Source organism: Bacillus rossius, chromosome 1 (genome assembly GCF_032445375.1).
Source record: "Bacillus rossius redtenbacheri isolate Brsri chromosome 1, Brsri_v3, whole genome shotgun sequence".
In the NCBI taxonomy this organism is placed as follows: Eukaryota; Metazoa; Arthropoda; class Insecta; order Phasmatodea; family Bacillidae; genus Bacillus; species Bacillus rossius.
The window spans coordinates 98,038,421-98,060,042 of record NC_086330.1 but is presented as its reverse complement, the minus strand read 5'-3'; positions in this window follow the sequence as shown (position 1 = coordinate 98,060,042).

Here is a 21,622-nt window from a genome sequence, read left to right as displayed (position 1 = left end):
TACATATGATCTATATATATAAACTAGGATAAAATCCAGTCATTTGATAAGGTAGTCTACAGGCATAAAAACTTCATTATAATGACCTTGTTCGTGTCTACAACCCTGGGCGCCTCATACAAAAAAATAAACTAATTCAAATTTTGCCATAAAATATTTTCGGGGAATTTAGATTCCACATAAAAAAGATCGGTGAGCCAACCATCAGTTTGAGGCAGTGCATATGCATTTTGTCATAAGAAACGAATTAAAAAATTTACTAGGCGTCTTCAACAATGCAAATAGCCGTGGACAGTAGACGAAATATGCACCAAAAATGCTTTAGCCGTGGCCATGAGTACTAAGAAAGCATCAAAATTTCAACAGCCGTTGACTAGAAGGTAATCGTGAAAACGTGGTCAAAAAGTAAATAAAAAATATATATAACAAAGACGCATAGATACTTCCACCAAATAATCTTAAAATTAAAGATTGACCAAGGGTTGTAGACCACCACAACTGAAAGGGAATGTGTGAGTGGTTGTCTTTTATCATAGGTATGCATAATACTAAACGTAGTCCTTTATATATATAAATATAAAGGAACATTTTTCGTAAAGTTTCAGTTTTCTTTAAAAACCACTCACTAACTATCGCGGTTGTATAGAAAACAGAGACTTTATAAAAATAATACTTTCCTTATACATACATATTTTTTATTTATTTTTCGCTTTTTTCCCCACAGATGCTGCTTTCTACAACATCACCAAAGAAATTAAACTAAAAATATTCTAATGTGGCATAAAAAGAAAATTCAGAAAGAAAATGTGGATTTTGAATGTAAATTTATTCCAAATATAAAGAAAGTGATTTGAACCCATTTTTTTTATTATACATACATACATTTTTACTCCAATTATATTATTTTGTAAACCCATTCATTCGATTTGGAGGAAATATAAAACATGTTTTTCATTACCTAAAAAATGTTTCTTTAAAAGGAAGGTTGTGTGTTTCAAGGGAAAGGAACTAATTAATGTTCTTTTCAGCTGATAATTAACCTACTATAGTACAAAGTCTCAAATACGTCGAATTTACATAAGCCAATATTTTCTGTATAAGGTAATCAATTGGCGCGCAACGTTATTTGACAGGAAAACCGCCACCGACCATATTCTCATGTGTTCCTGAATTAATATGTGTACTGAGCAATTTGAAGTCATCATATACGTACTTTAATCAAGCAATCACATGTTATTGATAATTAAATTAAACCTATCACATTTAGTAATCAACCATACATTTTTTTAAATATTATTAGAGCAAAGTTTTTGTTGTCTTTGCATTTACGCATTTGCTATTTCAACACTGGAATTCTACTTTATAAATATGTTTATAAACCATTAAAATTGGAAAAATCAACTATTTTGATCTTGTTGATCAGACTACGAAAGCGTTACCTTAGTAATAACACCACACGGCTCCCAAAGGGTAACAAACTTAAATCTTCAAGAGCTTCAAATGCTACAAATAATAGGAGGTTAAGACGCATAAATAAGCCAGAAGTTTTAAAACAAGTAGTAATTTAATCTATTCTTGCGCTCCACGTCATAAAGCGACCGTCACAAAAATAAGTTAAAATATCCGTATTCTAACTGGCAGTGTTTCTCATTCCTGTGTTTGTACTATTTGCGCTCGTGGTAGTGAATTTTTCTTCCTTAGCACCGCTGTATCATGCGTGATCTCAACACCAAAATTTCCAATATTGTCCTGAAGAGTTTTCTCTGCCTTCTTTAAAGTTTCTAAATAGTTTCAATAAAAATTATTCTTCAATTTCATTGGTGAACTCACATACTGATTTATGAATATGATTACTTACAAAAGAAGATAAAATGTATCGATCGTTATAACTAAGATTAGCTGTTACATATGCAACGCAATGTAAAATTAATGCATATGAATAGTATGATTTTTTTTTATCTAGCAGTAAAGCTGTGGGTTCTCAGAAGAAGTTTTATTTATGAGCGGACGTCAATAGGTCACTGCGACCATTGACCACACGGTGTGCAGAGATTACGGCAGCTGATAAGTAGTAAACGAGATGTGGAGAAGTAAAAAAAATATATTCATCGGTGTTTTATGAAGCAAGATTTCTAAGAACGCTCATTTTTTCCTCTTACATGATCAATTGCGTACCAAGATATCTCAACGGGGCAGAGGTCACGCGAGCTGGCATGGTTGTAAGTCCCAGTATTCACCTTTCAGAAGCCCAGGGTAAAAGTCATGGCCCTAACACGCTATGCTCGATTTTCCATGACCATATAAATCACTCCAACCAAATGATAGGATGGTTTTTTCCTCCTTAATGCCTTTGGTCTTAAGTTTTATGTGTCTGTAATGTCGAAGATGTTTACTAGACATTAAACCCGAAAAAAAATATAATACTGAGGTATATCATCATAGTACTTGTAATCATAAGGACATGTATTCAACCTTAAGGTATTTTTGTCCTTTAAACCTATATTTTTTTTTCGTTTTGCCAGATAGTTCCTAAAATTTTTGTCATTGTGCATTAACATGTATCATTATTTAGACTAATTTAAAAACTATATATATTTTTACCACCGACATTGATATGTCATGAATTTCTGATTATTATTTACATTATTTTTATTTCTAATAGTTTTAAGTAAATAAAATTATTTCAATTTCAACCATTTTTGTGATTTTTCATTCGGAGAAATAATCACCGAAAAATATATCCGAACAGGAAATTTAATCAAAGAACTAAATCTATTACACGTTCACAATTGGTTAGCCTATTTCTTTAAAAGTGATCATAAGATTTCGGTGGTTCCAAACGAAAGTAGTGATTAATGGCGGAACGTGTATTCCTGCTCTTTTGGGACACCAATCTCTCTTTCCCCTTCTCAGTATGCCGAAGTAGGGGAGGTGGTTTTCTTTTTTATTGTCACTTATCTAACGCTACTATTCTTGCCATATTGTGGTTTTAAGTATAGTTTAGATAGTGCAGAGTTAGACAAGGCCCTCTTGTCATTTATTTGAGGTTTATTTACGGAAAACTATAACCGGTTTTCTGCTGTTTGCGCATGCACGTATTCAATGCCTTCACGTTTCACTCGGTAAGTCGATGTTGTTACCTACTTGATTTTGAAAGAAATCAGTTTTAATTGATCGCTTATTCAAACATAATTACAGTTGTGTATTTGTTAATTTCTAAGTAACAATGCACAGCATTAAAAAGCTTAAAGTGATAAATTATGACTCAATTTATGGTCATTGATATGCAAAATAAGAGAGAATAATGATCAGCAGTTGTTGTATTAGAACCCAACTCTTATTTGTGCCAAATTTTAAATAATATTTTACGATTTTAAAAGATCACGAGCCGTTAGATAATTTATAATCTGTTTTCAAGCATTAAATTGAAAAAAAAATCCCCTTGGGTAATATCTCCGTACACATTACATGCCTGAGATATAATTCTTACTCCCTTTCCCTTATAAAAAGACTAGGTATTATAAATTTGATAATTCAAAAATTATGAATTCTAAAAACCTTAAAAGAAGTTTTGTCTTAGAAAGAACACATAATCCTTATTAAATTTTAAGCATCCATGTGTACAGCCACTGATAAACCTCTGGCGTCATATAGGATTATGATGTCACCATTTAAATTTTTGTTACGGCCGCCATCTTGAAAATACGTAATTTTTATGTTAGAAATTCGGGAAAAAATTTAATCAAACTAATTTAATAAAAATGTTTATTTAAATTTTTTTTGTTAAAAATATACACTTAGGCCATGGAGCTCGGAGTCCTCGGTCCGATACTGGTGAGGGCAAAAAGATAAAAAAGGTGACCGATCCTTCCTCCACGGAAGCTGTCGGCAGACTGACTCTCACCACTTATGTCAAGGTATATATATCGTCAGTTAGAATGACGTCATATCCGTCATCTTTAAAATCCGTAATTTTAATGCTAGAAATTCGGGAAAAAATTAAAAATTTATAAAAAAATAATTAATATATTTTAATAAAATATTTAAAATATACTATTGCACATATCCTTATGGCCACCATCTTTGACTCTATAAATGTTGCATATTTCGATACGTTCACCTTCTTGGATGAGTATGACGACAACATTACATTTTTTGTTATGGCTACCATATTGGATTCCAGATCGTTGCGCTATTAGTTACGGCCGCCATCTTGAAAAACCGTAATTCTTTAGACAAATTTGGAAAAAAATTCAAAAATTATAATTAAATATTACTAATCAAATTTTAATAAAATTATATTTTTACAAAGGCACCTAATCCTTGAAGTCCTCGGTTCGAACCATATACGAGCAAAAAAAAAATCGTCGACAGATCTGTCTTCCACAAAAGCCGACGGCAGACTAACCTCTATCCACTAATGCCAAGGTATATATCATTAGCTAGTATGACGAAATGTACACCATCTTATTTCGTCAGTTGGAGGCCACCATATTGCTTTTGACTACTATAGTGCGCTACCGTCATATTAGTAGAATTTAAACCCGCTAGAGTACAGTAATAATTTATTATTACCTTGGCTACATTTAATCAACATCTTGGAATTGTGTAATTAATTAGCTAGAAATTCGAAAGAACTTCCAAAATTCATTACGTAAATTATTTGCAATCAATTAACTGATTAATTCAATGAAATCCAGTCCTCGGTTTTATTCTTGGACGAAGCAAAAAAAATAAAAAATTTAATTAAAAATACCACAAAAGTGACAGGTTTGAGATATAAAACACCGCAAATTCATTTTTAAAAAAAATTATTACATAAATTCTACACAATTAAAGAACCAAAAACACAGAAAAAAATACTAAAGTCTTGAATATTTCCAGATTTATGTCTTCTTAAAATACGAAATAAGTCGTTTACATGTATTTTCAGAGCATTTCCACAAGACAGTTAGTTACCACAGTTGTCACACAGAGAAGAAATATCGCTTTCATTAAAAGGACAGTGAAATATTCATGATGACTTACATGTTTTATGCATACAAATGCCTTGTCGCAGTCTAAACAGATTAAATATGAGGAATGTATAGCCAGTCTATCACAATTCTTGAGCTGTATTTTTAATCTTTCATAACGTATAAACGGTCTACAACACATGTTGCATTGATATTTAATGCGTTCAGAGATATTATTACTATTGTGTATTACACAATCACGTAATTTCAAGTTTTTGATTTCGTCACAGTACGTACAAATGGGTGATGTCACTGGCACTGTTGTCAACCATTGTACCTCCGCTGAAATGTTAACTTCTCAAGCCTTCGAGATGTTGCACGCGTCGAAAACTCCTACTGTCCTGAGAGAGTAGCTTTAGCTGTTGAAATCGTTGTCATGGGGCTCTGCACTGTTTATGGTAGGCCTTCTATCCAGGTTGGTGTTAAAAGTGGTAGGCCCTAATTATACCATCGAGTTTTCAAGAATAGCTAAATACTGGTATATTATGTTATGAAAGTCTAACTATCCGATCCGCACAGCATCGCAGCCAGACACCGACTGAAGCTCTCATTGTCTGGACCCCAATTATATATTCTCATTGGCTTGTAAAATGTATTTGTCAAAACAACAACCATGATTATTATGCTTGCACTTAACTTTCTCAGAGCATATTTTATAATGACGATGTAAGCTATCGAGACGTGAAATAAGTTTATTGCACTTGTTGCACTGACATAGTATTCTTTGAGCACTACTCGAACAACAAATTCTTTCATGTCTGCGTGCACTTGAAGTGGTAGTGAATGATGTACCACAGTACTTGCACTGACGCGATGAATGTTCGTGGTTCTTTGAAGACTGCAATGATGCTGGTGAAACTTTATCCGATGGAACAGCACAAGTCGATGCGGGTATCCCAGATACCATCGAAATGTTCACAAGAACAGGTAATTACGCGACTTATGCACCAGATGACACAAACTAGGTGATCCGTGCACCTTCGACGACAGTACCAAACTGAAAGCTCAAATTAAATATTAATTAATATTATTCCAAACACGCATTTACATTCTTATTTCGAACCCGGTGAGGACAAAAAAAAACCATGGATCCTTCTTCCACGGAAGCCACCGACAGACTGCCCTCCCACCACTAATACCAAGGTATATATAGACAGCAAGTAAGATGTCACGTCTGCAATCTTTTTTTTAGTCTGCTGGAGGACACAATCTTGTTTATGTCTGCCAGAGTGCGATACCACTATTTTAGTTATATTTTGTTAACTAGAACTTTGACTTAGACTTTGACCGTAGCTTTCACATGTGACCTTGAACTTTGACCCTTACCTTTAACTTTGGCCTTGAAACAATACCTTGACAATTATATTTGTCACTGACCTTTGACCTTGACCATGGTGACCATCTTGGATCTATCATATTGTGTTAAGTATTCGCTACCAGGAGCGCTAGTAAACACACTTCGCTTGATAGATGACAATGCTGCCATATTGCTTCCAGTAATTGATACAAGGAGCACTAGAGTCATGTAGTACACATACTATTTGCAAGAGTGTGTTACTATCATGTTAGTTTAATTCTTAGCCACTAGAGTGCAGTATTAGTTAACAACTGACAGTTCTCTCTAACGGTATCCACCATCTTCAAATTTGAACATCATTTTGGAAATTCGTATATATTGGCCTATAAATTTGGGGACAAATTCATAAAAAAAATTAATTAAAAAATGTTTGATTCGAACGATATCAGTCCCTGGTTCTATCCTGTATTGATGCAAAACAATATAATTGCAGGTTATACATAACAATAATTTAATTAATTTTAACATAAAGGAATAAAACAATTTTTTTTACAAATACAATTTATTACACAGATTGTATACTACTAAAGGAACACTTGATTAAGTTAGCAATTCAATAAACATTTAGTTCTGCATCGGCTTGGGCTGACTAATTATTAGCTCCAATTGGTTTACTGAAAACAATGACCAGCCTTATCATTTGCGTACATAGCCCTTTTTCCGACAGAGTTTCTCGTTACTTTGTTTAACAGACTGCTTTACATCTTCGGAATTGTAAATGGGAGTATTAACTGTCTTTAATGCACACTTCTTCACTTTGTCCTTGAACGGATATGGTTTACCATACAAGCAGTTAAGCCACAAGTTATATTTTAAAGACTCGTATGTTGATACTTTGTCAGTAAGCTGATTTATAATATCATGCCTGATATCGCCCAGAAAAGTACAAATATCTTTGCCTCCAATAGTCTTAAGCTCCATCCGCTCCAAGTAATCCAAATCTCCAAAGCTCAAAAGCTCAAATTGCTCCATTGCTTCAAATGCTCCAAAACCTCCAAATCGCTCCAATAATCAAACTGCTCCATCAGATCCAACTGCTCCAATGCTCCAAGTGCTCCAAGCGATACAATATGCTCCAACTGTTCCAACGTTACAACAACTCCAAGTGCTTCAAATGCTCCAATGCTCCAATTGCTCCAATTTCTCAAATTCATCAATCGCTCCAAGATCCCCAAAATCTAAAATTTGCACCATTTATCTAAATTGGTCCAACATAAGCAAGTTCTCCAATGCTCTAAATACTTTAATATTCTAAGTTCTCCTAATGCTTTAATATGCTCTAACTGCTCCAAATAATACAAAAGCTTCAAATGCTTTAATTGACAAAAAGCTCCCAGTGCTCCAAAACTCAAAATGCTCCAACAGCTCCAACAGCTTCAATGCCCCAAATGCTACAATTACTCCAACAGCGCCAAATTGCTAAAACAGCTCCAATGTTACAAAAGCTCCAAGTAATCCAAGTAGTTCAATTGCTCCAAGAGCTCCAACAGCTTAAAATTTTACCAACAGCTCCCATGCTACAACAGCGCCAACTGCTCCAAATGTCCCAATTGTTCCAAGAGCTCCAATGCTCCAACAGCTCCATGTACTCTAATAGGCCAACTGCTCCAAGTGCTCCAAAGTTCTAAATTCTCCAATGCTCCAATTGCTCCAAGAGCTCCAATGCTCCAATTACTCCAATTGATCTAAGTGCTCCAACTGTTTCATCTACATTGTGCTCCAAATGATTTCAATCACAATTTTTGATCGAACTTGCCCTGATTGCTGGATGACTATTATTACTATTAAACTCAATTTTGTTCATAAATAATTACGATATTTACATCTTTCAGTTAGAAGTTGTATTAAAAAACGGCTATAGATATAAATCAGATTTTGAGAAATGAAACAATTACTTTTGAAATCTAATATATATATATATATAATATTTATTACACATACAAGTAATACAAGTCATTATTGTATGTAGCCAGCTTCCCTCAGTTCTTTAAGTAAGAGAGATACATATTTGATGTGCGAAGTAGTATATAATAGTTCCTCCGGAAACAGGATTCAGGTTGTGGAGCCTGTGGAGTCGACCGCCATCTTGGATTTGTGACGTCACGGCGGCAAAAATTCCTCAAAATTCCTCAAAAATGACTCAAAAAGACTCAAAATTTCCCGCTTTAAGAAAAAATTTCCCGTTTTCGAGGGAAAAATTCCCGTTTGGAGAGAAAATTTCTCTTTTTTATTCCTTAAAAATCCCAGCGGCTGAAAATTCCTTAAACTGGCTTAAGCATCCTTAACTCAAGCCAACGTTAGGCCATTTATAGGATTATGACGTCACCGTTTCAATTTCCGTTACAACCGCCATCTTTAACTTTTTTATTTATTATCAGATTTTAATGAAAAAAATTTTAACATTTATAAAAAAACTAAATTAATAAAATTTTAATATATTTTTTATAAAAAATATACTTTTTAGACACAGAGTTCGGAGTCCTCGGTTCGAACCCGACGAGGTCAAAAAAAAACTAAAAATGGCGACAGGCTCCTTCCACCACGGAAGTCACCTACAGACTAACCTACCACTACCAATAACAAGGTCAACTAGTATGATGTCATGTCCGCCATCTTGTCTTCGTCTGCTGGTAACCATCATCATCTTGTTATTGTCGGCGAGAGTGCGCTGACACCATGTTAGTTTAATTCTTATCCGCTAGAGTGCAGTAATCATTTATTATTGCTGTGTCACCCACCATCTTGTCACTTGGCCGCCATCTTGGAATCGTGTAATTATTTAGCTAGAAATTCGGGAAAAATTCCAAAATTCATTAAATAAATCACTCATTAATTTACAGATTGATTCGATCAGTTTCAGTCCTTGGTTCGATACCCGATCGATGAAATAATGTTTAATTTGATGTAAAAAAATAATAATTTTATTATTCCATGTTCAACATTCTTAAAGAGACATTAAAACCTCTACTGTCATCATCATCCTATAAGCCATCAACACCAACATATTGGTAATTCATAATTTTAATGCTAGAGATTCGGGAAAAAGTTCAGAAATCATTAAATAAATTTCCAATCAATGTACTGATTAATTAGATCGACTTAGGTCCTTGGTACGATTCTGGACGATGAAAAAAAAATAACAATTTAACATAATAGTAACAGGTTCGAGGAATTAAACACCACAAGTTCTTTCACAAACATAATATTTATTACATAATTTCTATTCTATTACAGGACCACTTACGAAATCCAGTAAATTTACAATCATTTAGTTCCGCAGCGGTGTGAAATGACTAATTCTTAGCTCCAATCGGTTTATACTAGACAGAGTCCAGGCAGAACCTTTACAGACATAGTTATCCTCTTCTTGACAGAGTTTCTGGATTCCGTTTTTAACAGTTTGCTTCACATCGTCAGAACTGTAAATTACTGCAGCCGATGTCTTGAATGCACACTTCTTCACTTTGTCATCTAACGGATATGGCTTTCTATATAGACAGTCCAACCACAAGTTATATTTCAAAGGTCCGTTTGTCGCTACGTCATCAGTAAGCTGATTGATTATGTTCTGTCTAATATCATCAAGAAAAGTACAAATGTCCTTCGACTCACCGAACGTATTTAGATAATAATAGTCTTTCAACGTTCCACGAAATGCAGACTGCGCCAAGTAGAAGCCATTATCGTTTACTTGTAATGCACCGAACACAGTCTTAGGTTTAGTTCCATGTCCAGACGTCATAGCAATCGGTTGCTGCACATCGGTTTTCTTGCTTGTACGCTCACGAGTCTCCAATCTAAAGCGAGGAGTCGAAATGTTGACAGGTAGTTCAGCAGGAGCACAGACTCCACCTTTACATTTTTTCGCATGATGTCGCAAACTGTCAATTCGAGTAAACCATTTAAGGCACTCATCACAGCGAAACTTCATTCGAGAAGGATTCTTCGTGCATTTGCTCCGCTCATGTCTTCGTGCATCATGGGAAAATGCGAACGACGTATCACAGTAGCTGCAAGGATACCGTGGTGATGAAGACGAGCCTTTCAGACCTGATCCAGATACAGGCGTTGCAACAGTAGTACCATTTCCAGGCATACTCTTATGCACATCGATGCATCGTTGTTGCGCCGAAACCTTTACTTTCTGCCGCACAGCAGGACCTTTGCATGCCTTCATGTGCGTTTTCATATTATCTTTTCTGGCAAACTGCTTATGACATTTCTCACAAACAAACATTTTACGATATAGGTTCTTGGCACATTCGCTCCTCTCGTGTCGTCGAGCATTGCTGATGTTTGAGAAAATCTTGTCACAGTAACAGCACCGATGTTCGTTAGTTGTTGTCGATTCGGCATCCATTGAAGCCTCCATCGAGGGCGAAACGAAGTTCGTCGAGTTTTCCTGCACAGCCAGCACTACCGGCATTAAAGTCTCTTCTGCTGGTGGTATTGCGTCTGATAAAGTCTCCTCCAGTGTTGTCATCGACGTTGCCAACGGGATCTGCACCTTCTCCGTCGTAGCTGTCGTAAAGGTTCCCGTAGACGATGGTACAACCTCCATCGAGTTCGTCGTTAAAGTCGGTAAAGATGCCATCGAGTTCGTAAGAACAGGTAATTACGCAACTTATGCACCAGATGTTACAAACTAGGTGATCCTTACACCGTCAACGTCAGTAACAAACTGAGCGTCCTGTTGTCTAGGACTCGCTTATATACATGTACTGGATGGAAGAATAATACGCTAGTCAAATCAAAAACCATTTACAATAATACTAAAGTCAAATCAACATTAAAAATAGAAGCACCATCAACAAAAAGGAAGCACATTTGGAAGCTCCATCAACAAAAAGGAAGCACATTTGGAAGCACCGACATAGAAAAGGCAGCACATTTGGAAGCACCGACAACGAAAAAGCAGCAAATTTGGAAGCACCGACAACGAAAAGGCAGCACATTTGGAAGCACCGACAACGAAAAGGAAGCACATTTGGAAACACCGACAACGAAAAGGCAGCACATTTGGAAGCACCGACAACGAAAAGGAAGCACATCTGGAAGCACCGACAACGAAAATGCAGCACCGCCAACGAAAAAGCAGCTCATTTGGAAGCACCGACAACTATAAGGCAGCACTGCCATCGAAAATTCGACACATTTGGAAGCTCCGACAACGAAAAGGCAGCACCATCAACGAAAAGGCAGCACATTTGTCATTGACTTCAATATTCATTGGCTCCAATAATCAATGTCTCCAATATTCATGGGATACAATATCAATTGGCTCCAATTGCTCCAAATGCTCCAACAGGCTCCAAAATGCTCCATCAGTCTTTTGGCTCCAACAGTATTTTGGCTTCTATAGTCATTGGCTCCAATAGTCATTGGCTACAATATTCACTGGCTCCAATATTCATTGGCTCCAATATTCATTGGCTCCAATATTCGTAGGCTCCAATATTCATTGGCTTCAATATTAATTGGCTCCATCAGTCATTGGCTCCAATATTCATAGGCTCCAATATTCATTGGCTTCAATATTCATTGGCTCCATCAGTCATTGACACCATCATTCTTTAGGTTCCAAATGTTTTTTGGCTCCAAATATATTTGGCTAGAATTCTTCGAGTCTAAGAGACTATGAGGCCACATGGCTACGAGTCTAAAATGATCTAGCTGGTTACGAATTATACATGGCTTGCGAGGCTACAGATCTACGAAGCTTCTAGTACACAAGTTTACGTGACTGCGAAGATACAGGACTACAAGTCTGCATGAGTATTTGACTACGAAGCTTTTCGTCTACAAGGCTCCAGTTGCTACATCTGTCTTCGCCGGAATTTTCTCTTTTGCTCCAACTGCACCACCAGCATTATGCTATAAGATTACATGGCTTCTTGCTTACGTAGCTTCAATCTACGAGGCTTCAATACATCATGACTACGAGACTACGAGCCATGAGGGTACGAGACTATGCAATTGCAAGTCTTCAAGATTACGTGATCGCGAGGCTATAAGACTACGAATTTTCCAGAACGCATGGTTACGAGACTACATGACTAATTGACCGCGTGGCTACGAAACGTCATGTCTCTAACTGACTACAATAGGACTATTCAGTGGTGAGAGTTAATTTATCTCATGCAAAGGTACTTGGTGCAAGTAGTTCCGATTTTCATTAGATGACGTCACGTGTTGCTTGCAGGTAAATAATATTTATTTTATGCGGGATGCAGGATGCTCACTATCGATCGCATAAGAAGGATGGCTTCGATAGTCTCCAAGGAGAAGGAAGTTCATCCTTCCTGTTAGTGCTTCTCAAATTTCTCACGGTCCGCCATCTTGGAATGCGAAGAAATTTAATCCTGCTTAAGCAAAGAGTTCTAGCACAAGCCCGCTTGTGAACTCTTTGCTTAAGCAACATGAGAGTTCTAGCACAAGTCTGCTTGTGAACTCTTTGCTTAAGCAACATGAGAGTTCTAGCACAAGTCAGCTTGTGAACTCTTTGCTTAAGCAGGATTAAATTTCTTCGCATTCCAAGATGGCGGACCGTGAGAAATCTGAGAAGCACTAACAGTAAGGATGAACTTCCTTCTCCTTGGAGACTATCGAAGCCATCCTTCTTATGCGATCGATAGTGAGCATCCTGCATCCCGCATAAAATAAATATTATTTACCTGCAAGCAACACGTGACGTCATCTGATGAAAATCGGAACTACTTGCACCAAGTACCTTTGCATGAGATAAATTAACTCTCACCACTGAATAGTCCTATTGTAGTCAGTTAGAGACATGACGTTTCGTAGCCACGCGGTCAATTAGTCATGTAGTCTCGTAACCATGCGTTCTGGAAAATTCGTAGTCTTATAGCCTCGCGATCACGTAATCTTGAAGACTTGCAATTGCATAGTCTCGTACCCTCATGGCTCGTAGTCTCGTAGTCATGATGCATTAATGCCTCGTAGATTGAAGCTACGTAAGCAAGTAGCCATGTAATCTTATAGCATAATGCTGGTGGTGCAGTTGGAGCAAAAGAGAAAATTCCGACGAAGACAGATGCAGCAACTGGAGCCTTGTAGACGAAAAGCTTCGTAGTCAAGTACTCATGCAGACTTGTAGTCCTGTATCTTCGCAGTCACGTAAACTTGTGTACTAGAAGCTTCGTAGATCTGTAGCCTCGCAAGCCATGTATAATTCGTAACCAGCTAGATCATTTTAGACTCGTAGCCATGTGGCCTCATAGTCTCTTAGACTCGAAGAATTCTAGCCAAATATATTTGGAGCCAAAAGACATTTGGAACCTAAAGAATGATGGTGTCAATGACTGATGGAGCCAATGAATATTGAAGCCAATGAATATTGGAGCCTATGAATATTGGAGCCAATGACTGATGGAGCCAATGAATATTGAAGCCAATGAATATTGGAGCCTATGAATATTGGAGCCAATGAATATTGGAGCCAATGAATATTGGAGCCAGTGAATATTGTAGCCAATGACTATTGGAGCCAATGACTATAGAAGCCAAAATACTGTTGGAGCCAAAAGACTGATGGAGCATTTTGGAGCCTGTTGGAGCATTTGGAGCAATTGGAGCCAATTGATATTGTATCCCATGAATATTGGAGACATTGATTATTGGAGCCAATGAATATTGAAGTCAATGACAAATGTGCTGCCTTTTCGTTGATGGTGCTGCCTTTTCGTTGTCGGTGCTTCCAAATGTGTCGACTTTTCGATGGCAGTGCTGCCTTATAGTTGTCGGTGCTTCCAAATGAGCTGCTTTTTTGTTGGCGGTGCTGCCTTTTCGTTGTCGGTGCTTCCAAATGTGCTTCCTTTTCGTTGTCGGTGCTTCCAAATGTGCTGCCTTTTCGTTGTCGGTGCTTCCAAATGTGCTTCCTTTTCGTTGTCGGTGCTTCCAAATGTGCTGCCTTTTCGCTGTCGGTGCTTCAAAATGTGCTGCCTTTTCGTTGTCGGTGCTTCCAAATGTGCTGCCTTTTCGTTGTCGGTGCTTCCAAATGTGCTGCCTTTTCTTTGTCGGTGCTTCCAAATGTGCTTCCTTTTTGTTGATGGTGCTTCCAAATGTGCTTCCTTTTTGTTGATGGTGCTTCTATTTTTAATGTTGATTTGACTCTAGTATTTTTGTAAATGGTTCTTTATTTGACTAGCGTATTATTATTCCTTCCAGTACATGTATATAAGCGAGTCCTAGACAACAGGACGCTCAGTTTGTTACTGACGTTGACGGTGTAAGGATCACCTAGTTTGTAACATCTGGTGCATTAGTTGCGTAATTACCTGTTCTTGCGAACTCGATGGCATCTTTACCGACTTTAACGTCGAACTCGATGGATGTTGTACCATCGTCTACGGGAACCTTTACGACAGCTACGACGGAGAAGGTGCAGATCCCGTTGGCAACGTCGATGACAACACTGGAGGAGACTTCATCAGACGCGATACCACCAGCAGAAGAGACTTTAATGCCGGTAGTGCTGGCTGTGCAGGAAAACTCGACGAACTTCGTTTCGCCCTCGATGGAGGCTTCAATGGATGCCGATTCGACAACAACTAACGAACATCGGTGCTGTTACTGTGACAAGATTTTCTCAAACAGCAGCTATGCTCGACGACACGAGAGGAGCGAATGTGCCAAGAACCTATATCGTAAAATGTTTGTTTGTGAGAAATGTCATAAGCAGTTTGCCAGAAAAGATAATATGAAAACGCACATGAAGGCATGCAAAGGTCCTGCTGTGCGGCAGAAAGTAAAGGTTTCGGCGCATTAACGATGCATCGATGTGCATAAGAGAATGCCTGGAAATGGTACTACTGTTGCAACGCCTGTATCTGGATCAGGTCTGAAAGGCTCGTCTTCATCACCACGGTATCCTTGCAGCTACTGTGATACGTCGTTCGCATTTTCCCATGATGCACGAAGACATGAGCGGAGCAAATGCACGAAGAATCCTTCTCGAATGAAGTTTCGCTGTGATGAGTGCCTTAAATGGTTTACTCGAATTGTCAGTTTGCGACATCATGCGAAAAAATGTTAAGGTGGAGTCTGTGCTCCTGCTGAACTACCTGTCAACATTTCGACTCCTCGCTTTAGATTGGAGACTCGTGAGCGTACAAGCAAGAAAACCGATGTGCAGCAACCGATTGCTATGACGTCTGGACATGGAACTAAACCTAAGACTGTGTTCGGTGCATTACAAGTAAACGATAATGGCTTCTACTTGGCGCAGTCTGCATTTCGTGGAACGTTGAAAGACTATTATTATCTAAATACGTTCGGTGAGTCGAAGGACATTTGTACTTTTCTTGATGATATTAGACAGAACATAATCAATCAGCTTACTGATGACGTAGCGACAAACGGACCTTTGAAATATAACTTGTGGTTGGACTGTCTATATAGAAAGCCATATCCGTTAGATGACAAAGTGAAGAAGTGGGCATTCAAGACATTGGCTGCAGTAATTTACAGTTCTGACGATGTGAAGCAAACTGTTAAAAACGGAATCCAGAAACTCTGTCAAGAAGAGGAGAACTATGTCTGTAAAGGTTCTGCCTGGACTCTGTCTAGTATAAACCGATTGGAGCTAAGAATTAGTCATTTCACACCGCTGCGGAACTAAATGATTGTAAATTTACTGGATTTCGTAAGTGGTCCTGTAGTAGAATAGAAATTATGTAATAAATATTATGTTTGTGAAAGAACTTGTGGTGTTTAACCTCGAACCTGTTAATATTATGTTAAATTGTTATTTTTTTTTCATCGTCCAGAATCGTACCAAGGACCTAAGTCGATCTAATTAATCAGTACATTGATTGGAAATTTATTTAATGATTTCTGAACTTTTTCCCGAATCTCTAGCATTAAAATTATGAATTACCAATATGTTGGTGTTGATGGCTTATAGGATGATGATGACAGTAGAGGTTTTAATGTCTCTTTAAGAATGTTGAACATGGAATAATAAAATTATTATTTTTTTTACATCAAATTAAACATTATTGCATCGATCGGGTATCGAACCAAGGACTGAAACTGATCGAATCAATCTGTAAATTAATGAGTGATTTATTTAATGAATTTTGGAATTTTTCCCGAATTTCTAGCTAAATAATTACACGATTCCAAGATGGCGGCCAAATGACAAGATGGTGGGTGACATAGCAATAATAAATGATTACTGCAATCTAGCGGATAAGAATTAAACTAACATGGTGTCAGCGCACTCTCGCCGAGATAACAAGATGATGATGGTTACCAGCAGGCGAAGACAAGATGGCGGACATGACATCATACTAGTTGACCTTGTTATTGGTGGTGGTAGGTTAGTTTGTAGGTGACTTCCGTGGTGGAAGGAGCCTGTCGCCATTTTTAGTTTTTTTTTTGACCTCGTCGGGTTCGAACCGAGGACTCCGAACTCTGTGTTTAAAAAGTATATTTTTTATAAAATATATATTTAAATTTTATTAATTTAATTTTTTTATAATTGTTAAAAAAAATTTCTTTAAAATCGGATAATAAATAAAAAAAGTTAAAGATGGCGGGCGTAACAGAAATTGCAACGGTGACGTCATAATCATATAAATGGCTTAACGTTGGCTTGAGTTAAGGATCTTAAGCCAGTTTTAGGAATTTTCAGCCGCTGGGATTTTTAAGGAATAAAACGGGAAATTTTTTCTTAAAACGGGAAATTTTGAGTCATTTTGAGTCATTTTTGAGGAATTTTGAGGAATTTTTGCCGCCGTGACGTCACAAATCCAAGATGGCGGTCGGCTACACAGGCTCCACAACCTGAATCCTGTTTCCGGAGGAACTATTATATACTACTGTGCGAATAGTTTTCTGCACAAAGCGAAGCATGTAGAAGTCTTAACCTGTCGACCAATATGTAAGGTTAATCCCATGATGTAAATTCAATTTCTTCTGCTGCTATAATCTTCCTTGACTGTTTATAATAAATATTAATAAGATCTCTGGAGTCTTCCATTTTAACACCAGCCTTTTGGTCACTTTTGTCAAGGACGCAAACTTGGCCAGAATAATTTAATTTAACACTACGTTTCCCACGTTTTAGTATCATTGCTACAATACAGTCTTCGAACTTGTGAGCTTCAGGTACATCATCACAGTCTTCGATCATGTCAGCCTCAGATGTGTCATCATAGACTTTAATCACGTCCGCTTCAGTTGTTTCATCTCAGTCTTCGATCTTGTCAGCTTAAGGTCATCCTCCATTGTAGCCATTTTCATGGAGTTGACTAGAATTTGGTGTAAAAATGTTTTCATTTCTCATGAGGTTGCTAATTTCAGTATTTTTAGCAATAGAATTTAACATTCTTCGTAATCATTATAGTTGTCTAATGTTATGCCTTCGTTCCTCTTCCTCGGTGTTTTAGCCCATTCATTTTTAGTCAGCTTAGTTGTCTATTAAAGAAATATTTTCTACCAAATGGTTTCTGAAAGTGACTGCAACTAAATGGTTTTTGGCAATGACCCAAAATAAACTCGCTTCTCTAATGTCGTTTAGCATTTTTTCTCAAGGTTAACCCCTTACTGCAGTATATACAGCGATGTTTTGATATAGCTACAGGCAACTAACAATAATACATGTTAGCTTCTACGACTAATATCAGATGCAAATTGATAATTTTAAATTGGAACAATTACTTAAAAAAAAATTTTTAATTTTCATCAGCGAGAGTTTTTTTTAGGTATATTATTTAACTGAGTAATAGAAGTTTTTTTGTTTGAATTCAACCAGATAAAAAAAATTTCATTATTATTTGGAAACAGTATTTTTCAATTTAAATATAACTAAAAATAAAATTGTGCAATTCATTATGTAAAACAAATTTCCGTTTCGAGAAAGATTACTAAGAAATAACTACAAACAGGTAGAGAAACCACAGGAATGACCAGAAGAACATGGGAATACCATCATAATATTGTTAGGAAGAACCAGGAGCACAAGAAGAAAACTAATGCACATGCTAGATATTTTACAGATATCGATTTAGGAACGAAAATTTGTTTTACTTAATGAGTCACGCAATTTTATTTTGAGTTACATCTAAATAGAGAATTTCTGTCACCAAATATCACTAAAAAAAATTTATCTGATGGAATTCAAACCAAAAACTCTATTACTCTGTCAAATAATATGAGTAGTATGTAAATGGGGCCCCGAGCGCAGGGTTCAGGGTGTGGTGCCACATCTCTGAAGTTACGTCCATCTGTGACGTCACGGCGGCCATCTTGGATGAGCGTAACGGGACAAGTAGGACATTGACATTTGTCCTTCAAAATTGCCAAAATTGGGCTAAAATTTGCTAAAAATTCCTCACAAATCGCCAAAACTTCCATTTCTGTGGAAAAAAATTTCGCCAAAAAATTTCAAAAATTGTGATAAATTAAAAATTTCTCTTTTCGAGAGATAAATTCCCGTTTCGAGGGAAAATTTCCCGTTTTTAGACTTTAAAAATCCCAGCGGCTATAAATGTCCATATAGAGGCTTAAGCATCCATGTCTACCAGCCTCTGATAAGCCTCTGACGTCACCATGGAATATGTCATTTTTGAATAATGACGTCACCGTTGCAATTATCGTTACGGTCGCCATCTTGAAAATCTTTATTTATTATCCGATTTTGATGAAAAAAATTTAAAAAATTTATAAAAAAATTCAATTGATAAATTTTAATAAAAAATATTTAAAAAACAAACATTTACGACACAGAGCTCGGAGTCCTCAGTTCGAACCCGGTGAGGGAAAAGAAATAAAAATGAAAACAGATCCTTCCCTCACAGTGGATGCAAGTAGACTCACCCCAACCACTTATGTCAAAGTATATATAACATCATCTAGTATGACGTCATGTCCGCCATCTTGTCTTCATATGCTGGAAGCCACAATCTTGTTATCGACAACTAGCGTGCGCTGACGCCATGTTGGTTTAATTCTTACCCGCGAGAGTGCAGTAATAATTTATTATTACTAAGGTGCCCGCCATCTTAAAAACTAGACGTCATCTTGAAAATCCGTAATTATTTAGCTAGATTTTCGGGAAAAGTTCCAAAATACATTAAATAAATCACTCATTAATTTACATATTGATCCGATCGATTCCTGTCCTCGGTTCGATAAGCGATCGATGCCATAATGTTTAATTGTATGGAAAAAAATAATTATTTTAGTAAATAATGATCAAAGTCCTAAAAGAAGCACAGTTTCCAAATCAACCATCATCCTGTAAGGCAGTACGACCGTCATCTCGAATATTTATATTTATTATCCGATTTTAATAAAAAATATTTAAAATTCATTAAATAATTCACTCATTAAAGTAATGATTGATAAGATCAATTCCCATCCGTGGTTCAATCCCTGACCGATACCAAACAACTTTAATTTAAATATCAGAAAAGTGTCAGGTTCGAGAAATAAAACACTGTAAGTTCTTTTACAAACATAATATTTATAACATAATTTCTATTTTACTACACGAACACTTGTGAAAGCCGGCAATCTTATAATCATTTAGTTCCGCATCAGTGTGAAATGACAAATTCGTTGCTCCAATCGGTTTATACTAGACAGAGACCAACCAGAACCTTTCCTGACATAATCCTCCTCTTCTTGACAGAGTTTCTGGATACCGTTTTTAACAGTTTTCTTCACATCGTCAGAATTGTAAATTACTGCTGCCGATGTCTTGAATGCACATTTCTTCACTTTGTCATCGAATGGATACGGCTTTCCATATATACAGTCCAACCACAAGTTATATTTCAAAGGTCCATTTGTTGCTACATCATCAGTAAGCTGATTGCTTATGTTCTGTCTGATATCATCAAGAAAATTACAAATGTTTTTCGACTCTGCTAACGTATTTAGATAAAAGTAGTCTTTCAATGTTCCACGAAATGCAGACTGTGCCAAGTAGAAGCCATTATCATTCACCTGTAGAGCACCGATCACAGTCTTAGGTTTAGTTCCAGGTCCAGATGCCATAGCAATCGGTTGCTGCGCATCTGTATTCTTGCTTGTACGCTTACGAGTCTCCAATCTAAAGCGAGTAGTGAAATTTCTGAAGGTAGTTCAGCAGTAGGCGCACGGACTTCACCTTTACAGTTTTTCGCATGTTGACGCAAATTATCCGTTTGAGTAAACCATTCATAACACTCATCGCAGCGAAACTTCATGCGAGAAGGATTCTTTGTACATTTACTCCTCTCATGTCTCCGTACATCATGAACAAATGCAAACGTAATATCGCAGTAGCTGCAAGGAGACCGTGGTAATGAAGACGAGCCTTTCATACTCGATCCAGATACTGACGTTGCCGCCGTCGTACCATTTCCAGGCATATTCTTATGCACATCAATCATTCGCTGTTGTATAGACACCTTTACTTTCTGCCGCGCAACAGGTCCTTTGCATGTCTCCAAGTGTTGCTGCAAATTAGCATTTCTTGTAAATTGCTTACGACATTTCTCACAGCCAAACATTTTCCGATAAAGGTTCTTGGAACATTCTCTCTTCTCGTGTCGTCGAGCATTGCTGTTGTTTGAGAAAATTTTGTCGCAATAACGGCACCGATGTTCGTTAGTTGTTGTCAAATCAGCAACCATTGAAGCCTCCATCGAGGGCGAAACAGCGTTCGTCGAGGTTTCCTGTACAGCCAGCTTTACCGGCATTAAAGTCTCTTCTGCTGGTGGTATCATGACTATTGAAGTCTCCTACATTGTTGACGTCGTCGTTGCCAACGGGATCTGCTCCACCATCGTCGTGGCTGACGTCATGGTTCCCGTAGACGATGCTACAACCTCCAATAAGTCCGACGTTAAAGTCGGTAAAGATGCCATCGAGTTCGCTAGAACAGGTAATTACGTGATTAATGCACCAGAAGAAACAAACTAGGTGATCCGTACACCGTCGACGACAGTAACAAATTGAGCAACCCACTGTCAAGGACTCGCTTATATACATGCACCGGATGGAATAATACGCTAGTCAAATCAAGAACCATTTACTATAAAACTAGAGTCAAAACAACATTTAAATAAGAGGATCATATGATAGAAAAAATTCGATGAGGTGTTATACCTTCGCGTCTCATGAATACGATCTCTCCAATATATGCTATGCTCCAAGAGCTACAATTCGTGCCAACAGCCACCAAATGCTCCAAAAGGCTCCAAAGTCTCCTAAAGGCTCCAAAGGCTCCAAACGG